This window comes from Eubalaena glacialis, chromosome X (genome assembly GCF_028564815.1).
Source record: "Eubalaena glacialis isolate mEubGla1 chromosome X, mEubGla1.1.hap2.+ XY, whole genome shotgun sequence".
Classification (NCBI taxonomy): Eukaryota; Metazoa; Chordata; class Mammalia; order Artiodactyla; family Balaenidae; genus Eubalaena; species Eubalaena glacialis.
The window spans coordinates 127,554,546-127,576,774 of NC_083736.1; positions in this window are offsets into that span (position 1 = coordinate 127,554,546).

Here is a 22,229-nt window from a genome sequence, read left to right on the forward strand (position 1 = left end):
CTTCTGAAAACTTTCTAGAAAACAGAACTAATCATGAAGTGCTATTTTAATTTCTTGTCAACCATATCATATCATCATATTATTTTTTGGACCTCATTTCTTAAGGCCAACAACCTGAAAATCTTGGGCACCCAAAATTTTAATCTATTCCACCGGATTCATAGAAAGTGCTCGTTTTTCCTACCTCCATCCCTGTCCCCAAATAACTGAGCAGGAATTTGCTGTTAGAATAGATTTTTCCCCCCATTTTACAGGTAATGGAAAAGCTTACACACATAGTCACTTTGGAGACTGGACACTTTTCTACATTTTTAGCATTTGCACATCTTTAACGAGCTTGTGCAAAAACATAAGACCGCTTCATAATTTTCATTAATCAATGTTGTTATCTTTACTTAAAGACTTGGTCTATTAACTTAAGCTCATTGTGATGAATTGTTAATCTGCCCAGAAGAATGACTCTGTGTTCCGGTGTATGAAAAGCAGCCCTCCCTGCAGTTCTACCAAGACATAGTTGAATATGCTCTTCGATTATATTTAGATGTCATCATGGGGAAATTAGATCGTGGATTTTCTTTAAAAAGATGGATTGATTTTACATTTGGTAATTGAAAATCGATAACAGTGCTTGGAAATAAGCAGAGAAATATTTCTAGTGAGACATACTACTGTTTATCATTGTTCCCTTTTTCTACATTTTGATTATGTTCTCCTGCCACCCTGCCCTTGATGTCAGCTATGTCTGTTGAGAACTGCAAGCTTCTTCAAGACAGACAGATAACTTGTTTGCATTCACATTCCCAGCAGTGCTTTGCATGGTGCTTGGCAAAGTTAGTTAACTAACTAAATAAATAAACAAATAAGAAAATGTAGATTAGAATTATTTCCCAAGAATTGCTAACATCAATGCAGAAAAATGCAAATCCAGCAGTAACTATACACACTTGCATACACAAAGCATTGAATGCCCCCAGTGATCTCATTAAATCTTAGGATTTCACCAAGGCCAATTCTAGTGGCTTTGTTTCTGGTTATCTTGTCAGGACACTACAGAGAGACAATGATGATGATGATGATGATGATATCTTTGTCTTTTGATATTAATTCATTCAACAAATATTGACCAACTGTCTACTATGTGCCAAGATTTTTTGTTTTTTGGTTTTTTTTGGTCCTGAGGTTACAATGGTGAATATAGCAAAGTTCTCACTCTCCAGGAGTCCTGTCTTTTTCTTTCTTTTGAGCTCCACCTCCACCATCCTAAGTGCAAAAGGGGTATCTATGCTTAAATATTCGATAGTAGGCTCAAACTCAAAATATTTAAAATTGAGTTCATCTCCCCCCCACCAAACCAAATCCTCTTGGATTTTAATATAAATCCAATGACGATAGTGATCATGTCTGTCTTGTTTTCAGCTGTATATGACCAGTGCCTAGTACAGAACCTGGCCCAAAGAAAGTTTTCAATAAATGTTTCTTCCAGGGTCACACCTTCCATGTCATCAGAGTCAAGCCCTGTAGATTCTAAATTCCCACAATCCCCTCTCCATAGCTACTATAGCAGCCTTCACAATCTTGTGTCAAATTGTTTATGTATGTTTCTGTATTCCCCTTTAGATTTTAAGCTCTTTGGGAATAGAGATTGTTTGCATCATGTGTCTTTACCACAGATCCCAGCACTTGCAAACCCACAGTAAATGTTTATTGAATTAAATAATGTTCAAAATACATTAGTTTATTGTGGCTCAGTAATTTTTAAGTAATTCCAGTGGCTTTGTTTCTGGTGATTCAGTAGAGTCATGCTAGAGTAATAATAACAATCATAGCTATTATGACACATGCTAAGTGCCAGCCATAGTGCTAAGTGCTTTCCTGGATTACCTTATAAAATCCTACCCAAACCTATTATTATATTCATTTTATAGATGAGAAAACTGAGACACAGATAGGTTAAATGACTTACTTAAGTTCAAACAGGTAGGAATCAAATCATCGCTAGTTAACTGACGATGTTTCCCCCATGATATTTATTCTTATCATTCTTTGCTGAAGAAATACATTTGTTTCTACATAGATTGTCTAAACATAAGAGGAATCCACTGGGATTCCAGGACACTCTTACTGGCCATTCGGAGCCCAGAAGTTTTACCAGATACTGTGTTGGTCATCATTTTGGCAGGCAATTTCTGTAGTCTGGCAGGTGAACCAGAAATTCTCCTGATATAGTTTGAATTTCACTTTAAATGTAAGCCACTAGAGATGAACCATCCTCTTGGTTGTGAAGTCAGAGTGCAGGCCACTGATAACCTGATCAACTGTAACACCTTTTGTGGGTGGAAGTTGGGTGAGAGGGTTATTAATAAATGCAGAAAAGAAAAGGAAAAATATGCTATGCTTCTCTGATTGACTTGGCCCTGGACATTTGAGGGACTGAAAGATCATTTTGATTTCAAATAAAAATAAACATGTGACAGCACACAACGAAGCAAGCTTTTCCCCCATATCACCTATGGCAGCCTTTTGTTCAGCTCTGTGTGGTGAGAGGGAATTCTTGTACTTCAACTGAGTAAAGGCTGTCAGAACAGAAATGCTTCTAACTATGCCCAGGTTTCTTTAAAATTCCCTCATTTAAGGTCAGTAAAGCAAAGCTTTTATCTATTTTACTATGAAAATATATTTCAGTTGGAAATCTCTAAATTCTTGCTGGAAATCTGGGTGTTTCATGCCTAAACAGCAAAAGGAGCTGGCATTTTAAATAATTACTTTGATAAAGAATGTACTTGCTTAGTGCACAATGCCAGGTAGACACAGGAAGGCTACTGGAATACACCTAATGACGACTGAAGATATTGTCTCAAAACTGTGGTGTGTTTTACTTTGATTAATGGTTTTATTCTGTATTCTCTCCCCTCACCACTCACCATGCCCTAACCATCAGACTACCACCCTTCAGTGCCCTGCTTCCTGTTCTTTACCACACCGGACAATTCTTCATGCCCTGGACATTTTCCTGCCTCTTCACTTGTTTCCTGAGGGTATGGCATACCTTGCTCCTCCTGATAAACACTTACCCATTCATCAAGGCTTCATTCAAATGTTACCTCTTTTGGGAAGTCTCCAATGGACAGTCCCTAACTGCAAAATGAGCTAATCCTCCTCTCTGCTTCCTGGCACATACCTCGATTGCAGTGTATATCACATTGTGTTGCAATAATTTAGGGGTGTGACTCCCCAAAAACGTTCTACAAGGGGAAGGGCTAGTTTGTGTGTGTAAGCATGTATATACATACTAAATAATTTCCTTATTTATTTATACTGAATCTTTTTTCAGCAAGGATTTAAGACAAAAGTCTACACAACAATTAAGAAACAAATAGGTGAGAGAAAAATACAAATATATGAATCAGGATACAAAACAGAGCTGTGAGTGAGGCAGATAAGGACTGGGATTATATTTTATCCATCTTTATATTTCAGTAACCCAGCAAAGTGACTAGCATTCAGAAGATAACTAGCATGCGTAGTTTAAATGCATTTATTTATTTAATTATTTATTGATTATCATTGCCCTTGAACGCATTAAGTGATAATTTATCGAAGCATTAAGTCTCCTATTTATGAACTGATCATTCAGTCACCAATACCAGGACATGACTTGTCAAGCACTGGAATTTATCACATTCATTTTTCTCAACAGTTCTCCCCATTTATGGATGTGAAACCAAAGGTCTAGAGAGATCAAGGCATCTGAACAAGATCACACAGCACAAACATTGGTGAAATCACCTCTTAGGACCTTATCTGCAAAATGAAAAAGATGAAAGAGAACTCGGCATTCATTTAGCCCAGTCTTTCACATTATATGATTCTAAAGTTATAATGCAATATATTAAAAGTCATTTCTCCTTTTCACTCATTCTAATTCTCTGATGTTATTTTATTTTCAGGCTGTCCATAATTGGTCCAATTCTGTAGAATATTAATGCATTGTTAAATGATTTGATTTATCTTGCTTCCCATATTTGTGAGAGACTCTGTGTCTTGGATGTTGATTACATGCAGATCACTAAATTTTTTTCCTCTGACAAGGGCTTGCCTTTGTAGGTGTGCCATGTGTTAAAACTCTTGGATATTTAATATTTCTAAGCAGGCTGCTTTTCTGTAAGGCTGGGTGCTCTGGTTCACAGTGATTTGAAAAGTGGTTTAATATTAAGTAACCAGAGATTGTGTAATTAGAACAAAAGGATGTGTCACCTCATTACCGTAGTTGATTGATGGTAAATTCCATTTTCAAAGTAGGTAAATGAATTTTGAATGATAACCCTTAGAAAATATAAGATGAAGTATGCTGTCTTTTCTACACAGCTGGATTTTTCATGGTTATATTAAGAAAAGAAAACTAATAGCTTGTGAGGGGGAAAGTATGAAGACTCCACTTTACAGCTATGATAAAGCTTTCAAGATAATGAAAATCAAGCAAGATTATTAAGAGAAAGATAGATAACCTAAATAAAACCCAGCTCTCTCTATATAACATCAACGCTTTGAATCTCTGTATACCTAATTATCTGGTCACCTTAATTTAGACAAAATCATTTCTGAAAACAGGCAAATACACATAATTTTTTTTAATAGTAAAGGGAAAAAACCCACATTTGTTTCCTTTTATAACACATTATCTCTGTGACTGATTGGAAATTGTTCATCTGATTTACCAAAACTGGGGCCACTCAGTAGTTTTAGAATATTCTGAGAATCATCCTTTATTTTTTGTGAAGTTACAATTTTAAAAGATGATAGTGGCAATTGAACAATTAAGGTGTACTTCTTAAAAAGTACATGGTTGTCCTAATCACCATGTCAGTAATAAAGTGCCTGTCTGGCCCTTTCATGAACATGTAAACATTTTTATTTATTTTAAAGCCTTTATTGAATTTGTTACAATATTGCTTCTGTTTTCTGTTTTGGTTTTTTGGCGACGAGGCATGTGGGATCTTAGCTCCCCGACCAGGGATCGAACCCACACCCCCTGCATTGGAAAGCGAAGTCTTAACCACTGGACCGCCAGGGAAGTCCCACAAGAGACTTTTAAAACTGCTCATAGTTACCTACTGGATTTTAATTTCCCCACATGACCTGTTAAAATTTATCACGTAAATCCAAATTTGGGGTCATTTTAAGTATTAAATGTGTGTTTGAAAGTCTGGCGGTATCTTAGGAGCCATTAACTACTATCATACAAATACGTATTAGGAACCATTAAAAATTGTTTTTTTCCTGCCATTTTAATTTGCTACAATATAGTCTAATGAGGTCAAGCACATTTGTTTGGTTAAGAAAGAAGAAGGATTCAGAATAACAATTTTGCTGGGCTAGAATAACAGTTTTATAAGGCTTTATAAAGGTTTTCTTGGCAGAATCACCAATTTGCAATGTCAACGTGAGGATTCCATATTCATTAAATCTGCTTCTCGATTTGTTTTACTGAGAGGTGAATGTGAGGCTGAATGCTCACCAGTGGTGGCTTTACATGTTTTTCGGGTGATCTTTAGAGTTTAAGTATAGAGCCAATGCTGCAGAAATCAAAATCCATGGGAGGTGTCTTAGAGGGACTACTTTGATTCAATCAATTCTCCTTTGTCAGTCACTTCATGTGTGTCAAGCACTGAGTTAGGAGTTCTGTCAGATAGAGATGCAGGAAAGAATTAGATACATACTCTGCCCTCAAGGAGAGGGGCTGCAGAGCTAGACTGTCCACATACACTCTAAGGTGTGCACAGCACTGGATCTAGCCAGGTAGACCTGGACATGGTAGACACATTAAGTCTATGTATTAAATAGGCAATAAATATTTATTTCCTAAATGCATGAACAAATGTATTTCATAATATAGGGACATGCAAATGTTCTGAGAGCTCACAGAAGTGAGAGCTTCCTTTTAGCTCAGAGAGACAGTGGCTTGAATTTTGAGGAAGACTTTTCTGCTTTAGTGTAATATTGAAACAACATTTTTAAGATTTTAATATGACTCTAGTCATTAAAAATAGCGATGTGAACTAGATTTCTAAACTTTAGACTCTTGACAGTTGTCTCGAAATAAACTTGTTCTTTGTTGTAGATGTAAATGTTTAAGGATATGTCAGCGATTATGAAAATTTTAAAGGAAATTTGGTAGACATAATAAGAGTGTAAGATCATAAAAAGACCTCCTCCTGCCTGGGTCAGGTCCATGCGGAACTAAGAGAATGACATTTAAGGGTATGACTTACTTCCTAATACCGATCTTAAATGCTAGGATGTCATCCTGAACATCCCAGTTTTAGTTAACAACACATTGTAGTTACTTAATCGTGGAGTTAGCTAAGCATTTTTACTATCTCAAGTTTCATGAGATAGTCAATTTCTTCCTTCTCCTGCATTCCCATCTTTAAGGTTAATTTATGTGAAATACTATTCAAAATGTATGAACATATAAAAGATACACCATGAATTATACTTTTTCTTAAGTAGCTGAAATGCCCAATATCATTTTTATAGAAATTATCATATTCATTTTTTCTGTTCCAATTTAAGATGTGCTTACTATGTGCCAGCTACTGGAGCTACATCCTAGAGACACAAAGACAAACAAAGGCAGTTAGATTTGTATCTGCCCCAATGTAACTCATGGTCCAGTTACAAAAAGATGGACATGTTGCTTTATTAAGAGCAATGAAGAAAGGAAACATAGTACTGTGATAGAGGCTGATGGGGCAGGACAGCTAGTTTAGATTGGTGGACAGAGAAGTGCTCTTTGAGGAGGTGACATTTAAGTGAAGCTCAGAAGGATGAGAAGCAGCTAGCCATTTAAACAGCAGAAGAAAGAATAGTCCTGGCGGAGGGAACAATGTGTCAATTCCCCAAGATGGAAAAGAGACTGGCGTGTTATAGGAACAGGAAAAAAGGCCAATGTAAAAACATGGAAGAGTAGCATGAGATGAGACTGGAAAGAAGGGCAGGAGGCTGGATCATGCAGGTCCTTAGAGGCCAGCATGTAGAGGTGGGATGATATTGAAATCTTCTATGCAGAAATGTATCATGATATGATTTAATTATTAAAATGATTCTGGATATTGTAAGGAGAATAGATCAGAGTAAGGAAAGAGTTGAAGGAGGATGATTTTTTCTTAAGAGCCTGTTTGATCCAAGCAAAGAGTGGGAGGTGGCTTAGACTAGGATAGTGATAATAGAAATAGAAATGAATGTATTGAAGAGATATCTGCAGGTATATCTGATAGGGTAAAATTATAATTAGATGTTTAACTTGTATTTATCCCCTTACAGCCTGGGGCCCATTGAAGAGAGGGACTACATCTTGTTCATCTCTGTTTCCACTCCCAGCTGGGAATGTTTAATGAAAAATAATTTTTTCATAACTTGGGGTTTCTGGGCTATGACGGGCACTCATCAAATCTTCAAATAGATGAATAAGTTTTCTATCTGTTTTCTATAGTAGAATTTCTCTTTCTTTGCCTTAAAATTAACTTTTTTCACGCTTCAGGAGAGCCCCTCTGGTTTTGATATATTACATTGTGGTGAACATGACCACATTCTCTTTCTCTACCCCCCCTTCAAGATCTTATAGACTTCAATGATATGCTTTCATTATTTTTATCTTTCACGTTGAAGAAAGAGAATCTTTTGATTCTTTTCTCATATTGCAGTTCCTCCTTTTCACGGATTACTTCTGTTGCCTCCCTCTGGATTTTCTTCAGCTCTTTTATGTCTTGTTTGAGATGTGATAACACAATACTCCTGGTGTGAATATACCACAATCCTGTATGTCGGTTGAATGTTGGGTTTTGTTTTATTCCAACACATTTTCTAATAAAGTTTAATATTTTCTAGACCATTTTTGGTTCTAGGGAGCAAGCCCAAAGACCCATAAGTCTTTTTATAGTAATAATTTAGCTCGTAGCTTGAAATAAAGTAGTATATTTTTTCTTTGTTCTTATGTATAATTTTCTTTCATTTTATACAGCCTTATGTAATTTTCTTGCATTTTTCTCCCTGCCAGTTTGGTATCTCAGTATCTCCAGAAGAGCTTAGTGTCAATTGCATTCTTTCCTTCAAATCACTTATAAAAACTGTGGGATTAGGCTGACCCCTGGGAGATATCCTCATTTGTAGTTTCTCTCCAGAGCAGTTTTCCCCTAATCTTAGTTTCTTGTCTGTAAGACAATTCTCTGTTCATGATGAAAATAATCTCAACTTCCTGGTAATTCTGGTTGAAGGTTATGTAAATGCACTTTGAAAATGAATATAACATATCGGCTTGTTCTGTTTTGTTCATATTATTAGTTATCTACAAATAACTTAATCTGATTAGCTGAACATCATTCCCCTTATAGAAACCACATTTCCTTTTAATAAATATGTTATACCTTCTTTAGTAACTCACTTATTCTATCATCTATCTATCTATCTTCCATTAACTTGCCTGATATGCAGGTGAAATTTGTCAGTCTTTAACTGTAAAAATGCCCACTAAAACTTTTCTTATAGATGTCAAATATCATCCTTTCAGAATTTATAATGACTGTTTACATTTGTGGCTAATAGCTTCACAATTTCACCCTTGGAGTCTTTAAAACTTTTGATGCATTTAAACCAATTTATCAATTAAATCTATAACATCCTATAATTTTATTATTTGCTTAAATCCTTTTGTGACACTCTGTTTTCTCAACTGTAAGATACATACCTACTTTGACCTTTTAAGGATTATTCATGCATTCATTTAATGAATATTTATTGGGAGGCTATGTACCCACGTAACAAAGTAGGGAAAAATTCCTGCCTTCATAGAACTTTTATTCTTTGAGGATTGAAAGACAATAAACAAACAAATAAGGAAATAATACATTAGGAAGTTATAAATGCTATGAAGAAAAATAAAGCAGTTAAGGGGGTAGAAGATGAGGAGGGGTGCTATTCAATATAGAGGGATTAGGAAAAATCTCTCTGAGAGAGTAACATTGGAGCAAGACTCAGGAACAACCCATGTGGTTATTTGGTGAAAGGGAATGCCAGGAAGATGGAACAGTAAGTGCCCAGGCCCTGATATAGGCATGTGTTTGGCTTGGTCAATGAACAGCAAGGAATCTAGTGCTATAGAAACAAAGTGAGTGGGGAAGAGAGTGGTACAGAATGAGGACTAGGGATTTAACCAAGGGCCAGATCATGCAAAGCCTTACAGATATATTGAGGACTTTGAATTTTCTTCTTAGTAAGACAAGAAGCCATTTGATGGTTTTTGACCATGGGGAGATCATAATGTCACTTATTTACAAATAAAAGTGTGGTTTTAGTCTGTTAGATTTAGATTGGGTATTTAGTATATTAGATCTAGATTGCATATTTAATGTATTTAGATTTAGATTGGGGTTGACGGATTGTGGCAAAAGGAAGACAAATTGGGAGGCTATTTCAGTAGGTAATCAGGTAAGAAATGATGAAGATTTGAACTTGGATGGTGGTGGTGGAATTCATCAGATTTATTTTTTTACAAAATTCATAAATTTTATTTATCAGGCATTCATTATATTTGCCAGAAATGCATTTGATGTTTGCATAACATGTATTTCTTTCCTTTTCATTAAAAAAATAAAAGTTGTTATGATAAAGGTAAGACCACTGGATTAAATTAGTTTAACATATGTTCGTCTTCACTAAGGAACCATTACCATAAACTCTATCTTTGTAACTGTTTACTGTCTATACAATTTAGATAGAAACAAAATAATTAAAAATCAAAGAATCTTTTCACTAGTTATTTTGCTTAACCAGTTTTCTAACTGATCTAAAGTTTCAGGAACTCCCATTTAATGCTGGATATTTTATTCCATAAATTCAGAGGCTGTGGATTTACTTTAGAGATAAGAGTTCTGTAAGCCTTGCTAAGTAGGTCAACTTGGTATGCTTGAAAGAATAACCACGATGCTGCATATTAGAATTTTAAGAACAACATGGTAGTTTAAAGAAATAAATTGCTTAATGCTGTTTCCCTGGGTCCCATACAAACAAATAGCAGCATATTGGCAAGTTTTTGAAATCAAGGCCAATGTTTAATAAAGGCAGGAAAGAATTGAAAAATAGATATATTACTTCTGGATTTATATCTTATCTTACCTCTATCCAAATTCTTACTGTTAAAACAATCCAAAAATATACTTAACGTCTAACCTGGGCCTGCCACCCTGCTCTTTTAAACATGTAACTAGAGTGGGCTTGTTTCTGACAGAAGTCCCCTTTGGAATTAATCAATAATACTATGCATACAGCAACTATTTGGCCTTACACACTTTTATCTCATGTCCCTTTTTTTGTTGACCTAGCCCCACTTTTTTTTCTGGGAAAACTCCTCCCACATACATGGAGATCATGAGCAACTATTTTGATGCTGCCCCTCTGGCCACACTTGATTGGTCAAGGGTTGACCTAAGAGTGGTTACCACAAAACTTTTCCAATTATAATGGAAGAAACATATTCTATTCAGTGGCTGGAGCTACACTGATTTAATTTTAAAAAGTCAGTCTGTATGGAGTGCCTTCTAGGTCTCTGTTTATTTCAACAGAATGTCAGGTGATTCTCTAGCAGAATGTCCAAGGACCAAACTTAGAAGCACTTTGGGACCAAACTTAGATGCAGATAATATTTGCTTATTTAGTTCTTTTTTAAAAAAAATTTTATTGGAGTATAGTTGCTTTACAATGTGTGTTAGCTTCTACTGTACAGCAAAGTGAATCAGATATACGTATATATATATATCCCCTCTTTTCTTGGATTTCCTTCCCATTTAGGTCAGCACAGAGCATTGAGTAGAGCTCCGTGTGCTATAGAGTAGGTTCTCATTAGTTATCTATTTTATACATAGTATCAATAGTATATATATGTCAGTCCCAATCTCCCAATTCATCCCATCTCCCATTTCCCCCTTGGTATCCATACATTTGTTCTCTACGTCTATGTCTCTATTTCTGCTTTGTAAATAAGGTCATCTATACCAATTTTTTCAGATTCCACATATATGCATTAATATATGATATTTGTTTTTCTCTTTCTGACTTCACTCTGTATGACAGTCTCTAGGTCCATTCACGTCTCTACAAATGACCCAATTTCTTTCCTTTTTATGGCTGAGTAATATTCAATTGTATATATGTACCAAATCTTCTTTATCCATTCCTCTGCTGATGGACATTTAGGTTGTTTCCATGTCCTGGCTATCGTAAATAGTGCTGCGATGAACATCGGGGTGCATGCATCCTTTTGAATTATGGTTTTCTCTGGGTATATGCCCAGCAGTGGGATTGCTGGGTCACATGGTAGTTCTATTTTTAGTCTTTTAAGGAACCTCCATACTGTTCTCCATAGTGGCTGTATCAATTTACATTCCCACCAACAGTGCAAGAGGGTTCCCTTTTCTCCACACCCTCTCCAGCATTTATTGTTTGTAGATTTTGTGACGATGGCCATTCTGACGGGTGTGAGGTGATACCTTATTGTAGTTTTGATTTGCATTTCTCTAATAATTACTGATGCTGAGCAGCTTTTCATGTGTTTGTTGGCCATCTGTATGTCTTCTTTGGAGAAATATCTATTTAGCTATTTCAACTGTTTTTTGATTGGGTCGTTTGTTTTTTGATATTAAGCTGCATGAGTTGCTTGTATATTTTGGAGATTAATCCCTTGTCAGTTGCTTCGTTTGCAAACATTTTCTTCCATTCTGAGGGTTGTCTTTTCATTTTGTTTATGGTTTCCTCTGCTGTGCAAAAGCTTTTAAGTTTCATTAGGTCCCATTTGTTTATTTTTGTTTTAATTTTAATTACTCTAGGAGGTGGGTCAAAAAAGATCTTGCTGCGATTTACGTCAAAGAGTGTTGTGCCTATGTTTTCTTCTAAGAGTTTTATAGTGTCCAGTCTTAACATTTAGATCTCTAATCCATTTTGAGTTTATTTTTGTGTATGGTGTTAGGGAGTGTTCTAATTTCATTCTTTTACATGTAGCTGTCCAGTTTTCCCAGCACCACTTATTGAAGAGACTGTCTTTTCTCCATTGTATATTCTGACCTCCTTTGTTATAGATTAGGTGACCATAGGTGCATGGGTTTATCTCTGTGCTTTCTATCCTCTTCCATTGATCTATATTTCTGTTTTTGTGCCAGTACCATACTGTTTTGATTACTGTAGCCCTGTAGTATAACCTGAAGTCAGGGAACCTGATTCCTCCAGCTCCGTTTCTCTTTCTCAACATTGCTTTGGCTATTTGTGGTCTTTTGTGTTTCCATACAAATTGTAAAATTTTTTGTTCTAGTTCTGTGAAAAATGCCATTGGTAATTTCATAGGGATTGCATTGAATCTGTAGATTGCTTTGGGTAGTATAGTCATTTTCACAATATTGATTCTTCCAATATGAGAACATGGTATATCTCTCCATCTTTTGTGTCATCTTTGATTTCTTTCATCAGTATCTTATAGTTTTCTAGTCTTTTGTCTCCTTAGGTAGGTTTATTCCTAGGTTTTTTATTCTTTTTGCTGCAATGGCAAATGGGATTGTTTCCTTAATTTCTCTTTCTGATCTTTTGTTGTTAGTGTATAGGAATGCAAGAGATTTCTGTGCATTTATTTTGTAACCTGTGACTTTTTAAAATTAATTGATTAGCTCTAGTAGTTTTCTGTTGGCATCCTTAGGATTTTCTATGTATAGTATCATGTAATCTACAAACAGTGACAGTTTTAATTCTTCTTTTCCAATTTGGATTCCTTTTATTTCTTTTTCATCTCTGATAGCCATGGCTGGGATTTCCAAAACTATGTTGAATAATAGTAAAGGGTGCAATGATTGCAAGGGACCTGATAGGGTGGAGCAATAATTCAGGAAAGATTTCTCTGGGAACATGATTTTTAAACTAATTAGATTTTGGAACTTGCTTCTGACCCTAGAACATTGAATTACTGGTATAGATCTCTTCCAGATATTCTGACCCTGAACTCAGTTGTGAATGGATCAATAACTCCAGATTTATTGGGCCTTTTGTACTGCTCTATGAAGATGTCATATGTCTTTTGACCTATAGCTTCTCAGAGACCTTAGCTTTCTTCCTTCTATGTTAGGTAGAATAGACTGGCATACAGATCCCAGTTCTATGTATGTACTATATATATAGTATTTGGTTAATTAGAACCCCTCCCCCACCCCATTGCATTGATCCCTTCATGGGCATCCTGGGTTCTCTGGTGACTTTTCTCACTTCCTTAGTCAGCAACAGGGTTGTCCAACTGAGTATCTCGGTGCCTGCTCCATACTTCAGCTCTTTCCCTTCCCCTCTCTTGGCCCCAAGGACAGAACATTCACAGAGTGATTCTCCAACTGCAAATGTAACCACTTCCCTGCTGAATTTAGAGAGACTCAAACATTAATAAAATAACCCAAACAATGAATTTTAGCACTTCTCTAAATATTACAACTTGAAGAAGAAGGAAGAGAAGGAGGAGTAGGAGAAGAAGAAGAAGGGGAAGGGGAAGAAGGAGAAGAAGAAGAAGAAAAAAGACTGTTACCTACTATGAGGAGAAATTAATAGATCAGAAACATAAGGATCAAGTGTTTTCATTAGCGTCTTAACATACTTTACAATTCTTAAAGTGTTTTAACATAAACTTTGATTTGTGCCTGACAATAAACCAATATAGGAGAGGTGTTATTATCATTTTACTGATAATAAAACCAAGGCCCAGAGATAGAAATGTGTAGCCTGAGGTCAAAACTCCACCTAGTTCAATCTGTTTCTATTTCTGATTATAATGACAAGGTAGCTCACTCAATTTTGTGGCTTACCTTATCCTGCTTCTCTCTTCTCGTCCCTGGGAGCCTGCTTATTTGCAGTTCAACAAGCCTCCTGCAATTCCGATTTGCTTTTCGATTTGCTTTTTCCAGCTGTTCCTGCTGTTTGAGGGCTGGGGCATCAAAGCTCAGCTTGAATCCTGCCACTTTAGCCATGGAAACATTTATCATTTTAATTGCTCTACTTGGAGCCTTAACTACACTGAAGTCCTGCTTCTTCTCAGTGGAGAAGGTGCTGGAGCAAGAACCCCATGTGGTTTAGGTGATTTGGCTAAATACAGCTCACATCCCCAAAGGATGTGGTGTCTTCGTGAGAGAACGTTTCTGGCCAACTAGCATGTTCTGGATCACTGCTCCTTAAACACCTCCGCCACCCTGCCATCTGTAGCTGCGGTTGCTGTAAGAATTCCTTGTTACAGAATTTTCTATATAATTCATAAAACCAAAGGATTCTCCCAGCTTTTTGACCTAGGTTACCATTAGGGGTTTTTCTTTCGTGATAATTTGGAAAACAACCTAAGAACAAGATAATATGCTTTTCAAACTTACAAAGCAGGGATTTCCTGACGATTCATAATCTGTACACTACCAAAGGCAGGGACCAGGGGCGGTCCTTATGTCCACCTCAGTCAACACTGAGGCAGAAATGAATAATCTGACCACACTACAAGCTGTTTTTCGTCCTTGTGTCTCCCCTTTGCTTTGTATCCTTAAATAGTTTTCTCTGGTTCTCAAGTTGGCATCAAAAAGAAGCTGCAGTTGCTTAGGAGCCCTTCACAAGTATTTTCTCAAGTTCATTGTGGACCCATATGTAAGGTATTCATTTTCCTACTCAGACATGTCTTTGCTCTTTGCCTTGGGGTGATCTTACAATATTTGAAAATGTCTTTCCTTAAGCTCTGGCCTTTTTCCTTTAGTCCCTATTTTGCTGCTTGATCTCACCTATCACCTTCTCACCTCCCCCATCACGTACACATTAATCATTATAATAGAAGTATTTAAACCTCTGATTCCATCGGTTTTAAAACCCCAATAATTTTTGGAGTCAAAATATTGGGGTTGAAATTCTGACTACACTGCTTATGAGCTGTGTGATCATGGATAAGTTGTAAATCCCTCTGGATCTTTGTCTCTTCATCTGTAAAATGGAATAATTTAAAGCACCTACCCTTGGTTGCCATGAGAATAAAAAATAAAAAATCATGCAAAATGTTTAGAATAGTGTCTAGCTGGTAATAAGAATGCATAAGGTGAGCAATATTATTAGGACTTCTGACAAATGGAGTTAAGCATATTGACCTTACAGGGTTACCATGAAAATTAGATCATGTATGCAAAATACTTAGCAAGGACCTGGCAGAATATAGGCATTCGAAAAACTGTAGTTCTGTTCCCTACCAACTCACTCTCCTCCCCCTATTCCACACTTCCTTGTCTCACTTGGAAGATTACTTTTCCTCATATATTTTTGCTTTTGTGAATTAACAACTATAATTTTAAAACTAACTTTAAAGTGGCGATTTTGTATAAAGTCCCCCAAAATCAAAGAAAAGTAAAGAGGAAAACTGTTAAATAGCAGCTATGCTCTCAGGCAAAAAAAAACATTAGAGCAGTGATTCAGTTTTTAAAAGTTTCTTTTAACTCCATGGTGAAGTGGACATTGTAATAGCCTTTACCTTCTGGCCATTAGACACCTGAGAGATGCCAGAGAAACTGAAAAACTAGCTGCTCTGCTCAAAGTCATTCTTCTTAATTGCATGAGGTCAAGTGTAAAGTGTAATCACTTCACTTCTGTTCAGTTGGTGCCACTTTTCATTTTGTTCTTTTTCATAGTCTCATAGATTTCCAAGCCTGTTAGGGACCAGCATCTGCCATCATCCTCAAGTCCAGTTCTAGTGTCTGAACCTCTTCTACGTCACCCCTGCCCACTGGTCATCTAGCCTCTGTTGATACCTTCCAGGGAAGGGACACCCAAAATATCCAGAAGGCTGCCTAGATTGGCTTGAGATAGACATCTGTGAGAAAATTCTCCTTTGATGAGCCCAAATCTGCTTCCATATATTCTCTCCTAATGTCCTAGCTTTGCCTCTTGAAACCTTGTAGAACTAGTGTCTTTGTTCTTGTGCAATAGCAGTCGATCTATTATTGAAAGGAAGTTCTCATATTTCTTATGGATTTTTTCCCTCACTCAGCTAAAATTCTAAGTTAACATAAGAAAAATAAATTAAAAAAACATAAAATTGATGTGCATATCCAGACACTGTAGACCCAGTGATATGTTAGTTTTTACTGTTAAGTGTGCCCTTAAAGATGTTTTGGATTTAGACACCCATTACATACCTCCAGCTTCCTCTCCATATTTTATTTTTTGAGAAGCTAACAGTTGATATTTAGAGAAATATGGACTCTAGATACAGACATTTATTCATTTAACCATCCATTTATTCATTCAGTCAAAGTTGTAAATATTTTACATAATTTTATATGCCATAAAAGTGTATCATTCAGGACAGTATTATGTAATATTCTCTTCACATCAGCCCCCTATCACCTGTAAACTTCATTTATCCATGTTTGAAAAGTGGGGATATAGGAGAACATTAGTAAGAAAGATGACAATAACGATTTTGTCATTGTAACCCTCCGCCTTTGTCCTTTGAATGTATTTCCCCTGATCCACCCATTTTCCTACTCCTGGGTCCTTCTGAGTTTATGATCTTCAGCATTTCCCATATACATGGAAGGATCTTAGCTCACAAGACAATTTGGTGCTTATTGCTTGCTCCCTTATTCATGTCCAGCATCTGTATGTCAACTGGTGCATATCTTGGCTTACAGATTTACATAGGAACTATAGAAAAGTTGAAAAATCCTCCTCAGACAATGACAAGGGTTGCTCTCACTAACTGATTGTGTTTGCTAGATGAGAAAATGCAACCTGCAAGGTAGGAGAGCCATAACATTTATTTGTGCAAAAAGGCATGGGGTTGAAATTTTGCTTGTATCTGGAGTAGCCATAATTTTAGATCCCTAGTGTTTAAACAGGAAGTCCAGAATATTCATTCAATGAATATTTTTTATGCACCTACTATCAATGTCCTCCAGTCAAAGACCACCAGAAACATACCCTAGTTGAACTAGTTGGGCTTATTTCTCACTGCACCGAGGAGGGGGAACACACGTTATATGGCATCTCAGTAAGGTGTTAGAAAGGACTTCTGATAGAATTCGGGCTTCTATTAGGTAATTTGGGGGATGTTTTAAGGAAGCAGGGCTTTGCTCTGGTCTGGATGCTGTCAGAAAGCAGGCTCAATTTTATGACTAGGTATTTCAATAAATCTGAAAGACAAGGAGGGAAAACTAAAGCAAGGGTAAAGCTGTAATTGGTAAAGAAGCAGCAATCACTCAAGTTTGCCAGGATAGGGGGATGTTTGTTTATTTTCATGATTTGGACAATGTGTTCTGTCTGTGTTCAGACATGATTACAGAGTGGTCTTGTTTTTGTCTTGATCTGTTGTGGTCCCAGAGTAGCCTCCTTTGATGTTGTTTTTCTGTGAAATTGTATTCAACAGAACACCAAGGCCTATCTGTGACTGTCCGGCCAGTTCCTGGGTGTCAGGATATACTTTTCTCTTTTTCATGACTAGACGTTTGTGATGCATCAGTGAACAAACATATCAGTGAACAAAGCAGATGACAGTATATTTGCCCTTATTGGGAGAGGGGGACAGAAAAAAACCAAACTTGGTAAGTAAAGTATACAATATATTAAAATGTGGTCAATGCTATGGAAAAGAAAAAAGATAATGGAACAAGGTAAATGGCAGAGGAACTGAGGTAGGTATAGAGAGGAAAGTTTTAGTTTTACATAAGGTGATCAGGGTGGGCCTCATTGAGAAGGTGACATTTGAACAAAGACTTGGTGTGGAGGTGAGGAAGTGAGCCATGTGAATAGCTGAGGGAATTTTGCTCCATTTACAGAGGAGTCATCGTAGTTGTGAGCTTGGATTCCTGCAATATTCTGAGTTACTCCATAGGCAATTGAGCTCATCCCTGCCTTACTGTCTAGTTTGCTGTTTTCCCATTGACCTCCCTCAGTCTTTTCTGCCTTAGACCGTGGAGAAAGGGATTAGCTAGGAGGCACAGGATGAGCTGAGGAGTGTATGGTGACACCTTGTCCCCAGTACAACTGCTGTACGACCTCAAGGCATTGAGTAATCTCCTTTCCCCTCTCCCTCCACAAAGCCGCTAACCCCAGGGTTTGTCCTCAACGAAAGGCAGCTACCCCCACTAACTAGTCCTATCAGAAGACCATTATTGCTCCCTCTTTACCCTAGCCAGGATTCTGCATTCCTTCCTCTCAGGAAAGCTGAGAATTGCCCAAGTTTTAGCCTTGTCCATTAGGGTCAGTCAAACACGGGATTCTGAGCAGAATGGATCTGTCTCCTGGGGGACTTCTTCAATTGCTTTTATTTCTTCAGAGCATATTCGTGGCTATTTTACCTATTTTTCCTCTAGCATCATCTCCATGAATTCTATTCAGTATGCATTATCCCCAATTTTCATATTTAAAGGTATAAATACAGACTATATTATTTATACTTCCATCAAGATCACGGTTTTTAAGTGATATAACAAAGTTAGCTCAGGCTTAGTTTTGAGATTTCTCTTACAGTGTTCTTGCTTCTAGACTCTAGTGCATTCTATCCTGGTGGCTTCAATGATCCTAATAAAATGGTGCAATAAATATTTTTAAAGTGAAAATAATTGACACCAAGAGACATGGTATAGTCCCCTTCAGTTACAGATTGAATAAAACAAATTTAAATATGTATACATCACTAAAACATGAGCGATAGAATGGGAGTCCCCTATTCATAAACAGCATGGCACTAGGAGGAAAAATATATGAATTTCTGATTTTTGACACTAAAACTCTAGCCATATTGTTAAGACATCCAAACAATAATAAATGGCATTATTAAGAGATAATTCTTGATTTTATATGTTTAGTGATCTGATTGTGGGAACTATTTTTATTGTTAAATTATAATAATCATAGCAACTTACATTTATATAGGGTATTATGCCTTGCTTTTATTTATTTTTTTTGGCTGCGTTGGGTCTTCGCTTCTGTGCGAGGGCTTTCTCTAGTTGCGGCGAGCGGGGGCCTCTCTTCATCGCGGTGCGCGGGCCTCTCACTATCGTGGCCTCTCGTTGCGGAGCACAGGCTCCAGACGCGCAGGCTCAGCAATTGTGGCTCACAGGCCCAGTTGCTCCGCGGCATGTGGGATCTTCCCAGACCAGGGCTCGAACCCGTGTCCCCTGCATTAGCAGGCAGACTCTCAACCACTGCGCCACCAGGGAAGCCCGCCTTGCTTTTATATTCATTTTCCCTTTTGAGTTTCATAACATCTCTAGAAGGTACAGAATATATTGAGTTATTATCCTCATTTTGCTGTGAAGAAAGTAGAGCTCAGAGAAATGAAGTACCTTGCAAGATTAATAAGAACTGGATGAAGGAATAGAATCTCCTGAATGAATATAGATCTCAAATAAAGGGCAATCAGACATTATTTCAATTTTCCATCTGTTACTTACTACCTATATGACCTTCGACAAGTCACTTAATCTCTCTGAGTTTCCAATTTTCTTAAAGCTAATGATAATGCCTACCTCAGTGAACTGAGTGATGATGAAATATATATATATATAATACAATGAAATATATATGAAGAGATATATGTAATATGATGAAGTATATATATGATGAAATATATATAAAGTACATATATATGAAGTGTATAAATATATAAATATGTATATATAGAAAAATAGGTGTTCTGAGACCTAGTTCCCAATTTCCAATGTGTGGAGAAGGTTCCCTACACCAGCAAACAGGTCTTCAGGACACCAGCTGGGTGTCCTACAATTTAACTCAATTCTGACACTATCTACCCAGAAATAGCATCAAATTCCATGGGTTAAGGGCTCAGTCCTATGACTGCCCCCACCCCATCCCACTTCAGATGCCAGTCGCAAGTCCAGCTTGTTACCTGTGTTCTGACCTACCAGCTACAGATTGGATGTTCCCACAACCTTCTCCTTGGGTTCAATTAATTTGCTAGAGTGGCTCACATAACTCAGAGAAACATTTTATTTACTAGATTATCAGGTTATTACAAAAAGATATAAGTCAGGAACAACCAGATGGAAAAGATGCATAGGGCTAAGCGTGGGGGGAAGGTATGGGGCTTCCATGTCCATGCCATTTCTAGGCACAGCAATCTCACAGAGTCTCCATATGTTCATCAACCCAGAGGCTCTCTGAACCCCATCCTTCTGGGTTTTTAATGGAGGCTTCATTACATAGGCATGGTTGAGTAAATCATTGGCCATTGGTCATGGATTTAACCTTCAGCCCATTTCTCTTCCCCACAAATCAGGGGATGGGACTGAAAGTTCCAACCCTTTTTTCCATGGTTGGTTACCTGGCAACCAGCCCCCATCCTCAGTTGCCTTCTGAAAGTCATATCATTAACATAAACCCAGTTGTGGTGGAAAGGGGCTTGTTATGAATAATAAGACTCCCATTTCATCGTTATGGCTCTGAAGCTGGCTCTGAAGTTTTCAGGAACTGAGGACAAGAGAGCAAATATTATGATAAAAGATGTTTCCATTGATCATAACTGCTCAAGAAATTCCAAGGGTTTTGGGAGCTGTGAGCCAAGAACTGTGGATGAAGACCAGATATGTAAGAGAACTATATTTTTGTTATCTGAATGACCAATATATATTTCATATATATATATATATATATATATATATATATATATATATATATATATGGTGCCTAGAAAACTCTGTAGCTCAATAAGTTGATAGCCACTATTTTTATAAGTAACAACAACACATAAAATCATTCATTCATCCTTTAAACAGGAAGACTAGAACTTGACTCATAGGGTTGTCATTAGTATTAAATGAGATGTTAAAAGCAAAGTATTTAGCATAGTATATGTTATATATGCAGACATTCAATCAGTGATAGCTAATATTATAATTATTTTCATTTGTATTTTAAGACTCACTTTCCTGAAAATGACTGAAATCTATCAAATTTAAGCAAAGATGGTGACTTACAGGCTCAAGTAACTAAATAATTAAGGGATATATCTCACTTCTGCTGTGCCCAGATAAAGAAAATTAAATGATGTCTTCAGGATATTTTTCCACCACCTGACCCCATTCTTCTCTGTTAACTCCATTATCAGATGATTTCAAGCTATCTTCCAGCAAATCCCAGGTCTACATACCCCCATATTTCTACCTAGTGACAAAGAACAAAAGTCTTTATCTAAGCATTTCCAACAAATGTCCCAAGATTCATTTGATTGTATCAGCCTAGGTTATATGCTCACCCCTGTATCAATCATTCTGTTTAGAGGAATGTGATATGTAGGTTTACTTAGTCCTGAATGACATGCAAATGTCCAATACATCATTAGTATTCCGTATACACTTGCTCTCAAAGGAGATAGTTCTGCATTGTTGGTCTACGTAATTAGGTTGTTCCATTGTAATCCCCATAGCCACAGTTCACCTTCATCTATACACTCTCTCGTTATCCTGCTAGATAACACAGCAGAGCGGGATTTGGCACAAATGTGTTTAACAAAACTGTTAACTAACATACTAACCAGATCACACCGTTCATTGTAATTAAACATTTATATGATGACTCCTTACATTGTGTAATAATACCCTGTTCTGGGCACTGTAATGGAGATTAAAAGAAAGCCCTACCTTCAAGAGGGTCCCAGACTCATGGAGTCACAGAAACAGCTTGAAAACGAGTCCCCCTAAAACTGAGTTCTCCTGCTGAGTTTATGGCTAACCTCTCTACCCAAAACGTTATTCCCTTTCTTGTCCCACCCCATTTCCCTCAGGATTGAGGAGTATCAAAGAAAAGGGGGGATTGAAACTGAGCAGGACACTGGGGCCTTCCCAGGTACAAAAGCCCCTCTGTGTGCCCCATTTCTTGTTTGTAGAAAAAAGCCTCTAGTCCCCTAGGCCTTCCCTGAGTTCCAAAGAGCAGACTCAAGCAGTTCTAATTAGGGAAGAGAGGAAATGCAGAAACAAAGAAAAAGCAGTTAAGCAAGAAAAGTAATGATACCCTAAACATAGTTCAGAGATAAAACACTGTCCTAGAAGAGGTAACACCCATCCTTCTCAAACTCTTCCAAAAAATTGCAGAGGAAGGAACACTCCCAAACTCATTCTACGAGGCCACGATCACCCTGATACCAAAACCAAACAGAGATACTCCAAAAAAAGAAAATTACA